This window comes from Paramormyrops kingsleyae, chromosome 3 (assembly GCF_048594095.1).
Source record: "Paramormyrops kingsleyae isolate MSU_618 chromosome 3, PKINGS_0.4, whole genome shotgun sequence".
Classification (NCBI taxonomy): Eukaryota; Metazoa; Chordata; class Actinopteri; order Osteoglossiformes; family Mormyridae; genus Paramormyrops; species Paramormyrops kingsleyae.
In genome coordinates, this window is record NC_132799.1 from 28,316,670 (window position 1) to 28,320,699 (window position 4,030).

The window sequence follows — 4,030 nt, forward strand, 5'->3', positions numbered from 1 at the left end:
GGTGTTGCTATTGCTCAGAACGTGTATAGAGCGATGTTTACGGCACCGTGCTGCATGTTATATTTGGGTGAAGGTATGTGAATGACTGCATGTTAAGCCATGAAAATATTACAGGACGACGTGGATGGAAAATACAAAATTACATGTTTTACCGTGCAGTACGTACACGGCAGAAAAATACCACGTTATAGTCAGATAATTACATTTTGCAATGTGCTGTCTTACATACACATACAGAAATTATATATGAAAAAAATTCAAGACATGATGTGTACATTTGATTTTCCAAATTTTGCTTTTATACATTATAGTGGGTACTGAGAGTAATGGGAAAATAGGTACAATGGGTGTGAGGGTCTCAAGTATATAAACAATATTTAAGCACATATACTGTACATTTATACATCAGTCTACAGCCCGTTTGGACATAAGCATTGTATTATTTTTTTTTACCGTAAAACGTATAATATATCATACTTATATAATATTCAAGCAAGGTAGGAGTACTTTGTCGTAATACTTAAGATAATCGCTCAGAGCACGTGGCAGGAAACGGGATACTGTACAGGAGGTGAAGAAAGGAGAATAAAAATGAAATTAATTGGTCTTTCACTTCTCTAAATGTCTATTGGAAGGAAATATTAATCACAAAAGAGTGGACCCTTCTGTCCTTAATACTTCTTAAAAATAGAATTTGACTCAATTATTTCTTAAAACCTTTCCAATGTAGGCTGTTTGAATATTTAAAACGTCTTAATTATGGCTCCTGTATTTTACAGACCCACTCTTACTCTGACCGTTTGCATCATTAGTGCAGTGTCTGGAACCAGGTAGTACCGTACACCTGTATTACTACATTGCTAAAAACCCGTACTTTGTAAGTGTTTAAAAAAAACCAGGGTTTTCATTATCATGGTTTATCATTTATAATGGCCAAATATTTCTTTAATCCAGTATAACTACATCTCAGTACTTCAGTAGCCAATCATTACAATAACCCATATTTCATCATGTATGTGTCACTACAGAGTAGAATTTCATTAACATTTTTTTAATGTAGTTATGTATTTCAGCCATTGCAAAGACTGTACTTGAGAGTTATTCCATTTTACTGAGGCAGTCTAAAATTAAAATAAATGTTTCCCCTTTCTGAAACTAATGAATTCCCCAGAAATTACTGTCCTCTTCATAGTAAGCTTGAATATAGTCCTCAGCCTAAACGCTGAAAGAATCACTCATCCTGGTTCTCTGAAACCCAACCAAATGTCCCAAACCCAAAATATTAAAAAATAAATCAGTACTATCTTCCCGATAACAATGAATATAAATTCTCAGTAGTATGTTTTTATGAGGGACATCATGAACATATTTAGAACTTAAATATCCGGTGTATTGCAATATTCATCTGCCAGTAAAAGTTGACAGAAAATGTTCTGCATTAGAGAACAGATATTTAACACTACGTGTCCAAATTGGAACAAACCTTCACTTAAAAAAAGTAAAGTATGCGACAACAACAACAAATTTATTTTTGTATAGCGCGTTATCACAACATTACATTGTCTCAAAGCACTTTATAGCATCCCCACCCAAAGCACCCAGTGAGTAAGCCATAGGTGACAGTATGCATCGATAGTGTAACGAATAGGCCAACAAAATAATGGTCACAAAGTCAGGATCTAAAGATACAGACTTGAAAGCCAGTATTCACGAGTATTTCAAGTGTAATGAAAAAGAGCGACTAATGTTTTCTTCGGTAGGTGGCGCTATTTCCTTACTAATCCGTAATTCTAAATACCAGCGAGCCCAAACCTGCATGCGCATATTTTTTTCACTGAACAATAACATGAATTCCATTTACAAAAATCGCCCAGCAGTGTTTATACAATTCTTGGAAATAGAAGATTAATGAGATTATTTGGGTTTAAAAGAGTACTGGATTATATTATCCATGAAACAGAGGCTCAATTTTAGTACCTGCATAGGATAAGAACTGAAACTATATAACAATGTATTAAACCCCGCTGTCACGTATTCAAAAGAGCTGTGGATAGAGACTCGAGAGATGACAAAGCAGCATCCAGGCTTCGAGATTCTCTTACTGAAAAAGAACATGAGGACGGCCTTATGGGAATTTCATATAAACTAATACATCAATTCTAAATCAAAAAGTTGGGAGAGAAAGAGAGAGAGAGCAGTACAAATCAAACTGCTGATGGTATTTGTTACTTGGCTCTTCGGAATGGTGGTTATTTATGCGCAGATAGTGTCCCTTCTGCTGCAGTTGAGTAATTAAGTATTTAATAAGTGTTTCTGGATCAGAGATTTATGTAAAAAAAAAAAACTTAATGTAAAACGTGCACGGGAAAAGAAGTTTTTCATAAAGTTTTTTTTTCCACTTGCTTTTAAACTGGCATCTATATCGCGGCTGCATGCTCACTCCTGTCAAACTGGATTTCCCTTTCATTTCTCAGGCCACCATATGAGGCGCCATAGAGACCACTGTCATCCCGGATCAATAGGGTGTCTTTATGAGCGATTGCCCCTGCGCTGCTGGGCATGCGCGGTGTCTAGCAGGATCGGAAACTAATGAAATGCCAGTCCTGCCATTAGGCAATGCTAACCGCTTAAATAAAAAGGGCATCAGTCCTGAGTAAGATGTATGTCCTGAATGGACTGAAGAAATGCTTCACTAGTCTAATTGTTAAAATCGTCAACATCCGAAAGATGCTAACATCCTCCCTACAGAAAGACCCACTGCCAATGCACAAAGTCACTGAGGATGCAGTTATTTCACTCCAAGTGTCTGGACAGACATTTTCTGTCGCTCAGAAAATGAACAGAGGAAATGAACCCTATTCGCGTGTTTCATGCTAGTGTTGTGATTCCCAGCGGTGATGGATTTCTGGCTTTGATGCTGCCTGATCTCCTTCAGAAAATCCCATTCAGATGTTCCAGTGTTCACGCCAAAAGGTTGGAGAGTTTTCTAAGAGCAAGATGAAACTTACATGATGCAAATTAAGTGTATCCTTTCACGGAGTATCCGACAATAATAATCAGAATATTTTGCAGTATTAACGTTATTTATGAATGTCTGAAAGTTAAAATGACAGTGCTGTTCTGTTAAAAGGGAAATTAGCATCATGTAACATTTTGCGCACTGCAGAAACGTATAGCTACCTCCAGCAATATAAATGTGGTTGTTTCACTCTCTCTCGCTCGCTCTCTGTGGCTTAAATAAATGGTAAGTGTTGGAATTCATCAACACTCCTGGTTGGATGAATAAAACTGGGTCTGTAAATTAAATTATTCAATCACTGTTAATACTGGATTCGGCCTCAGGGGAGAGAGATTGGGGTAACCAGACAGCTCTTTAATTCGAGCTCATTGTTTCTGCCCAGAGCATCTTGTAAACCGTTAAACAGCCGTGAAACCAATGCTAGGTTATCTAACACTGGAATGCTAATCATTTGCACCAATTTTCTGATCCTACATGCAATACATACAAACAAATCAGAATTGCTAGAAACAGTTAGCTACATTTTTACTTACTATAAGAAAACTCGTGTTACTTTCCAAAAAAAGAACCTACAGATTTTTCTGTGACTGATGTCAAGCTCTGGTTTACTTTGTGAAAAACCAAATATGTCCATTCAAATGACTTCTTAGTCAAAGAATGACACTGAAGAAATATGACTATGTCATGATTATTGATGACTTTATTACTTGATTACTTTAGGGCAGATCAAGCATTAGGGCCAGGCATTAAAACCCAGAAAAACATCAGGCAGTACATAGAAGACATTAGATTCTTATCAAGTTGATAAATCCATAACATTCCATAACATTTTTACTAGCTTATACTTTTATATCTTTTGACCTTTTCATTCCTTTTTATTTTTATTTTTTATTGTATTCCTATTCATGTATTCTATTGTTGTTTTATTTTCTTTTTTTATAGATGTATTACTATTTTTTTGCTTATTTATTTTGTTTTTACGTTCATTCCTTCTTCCTAGAATTTCTTTGA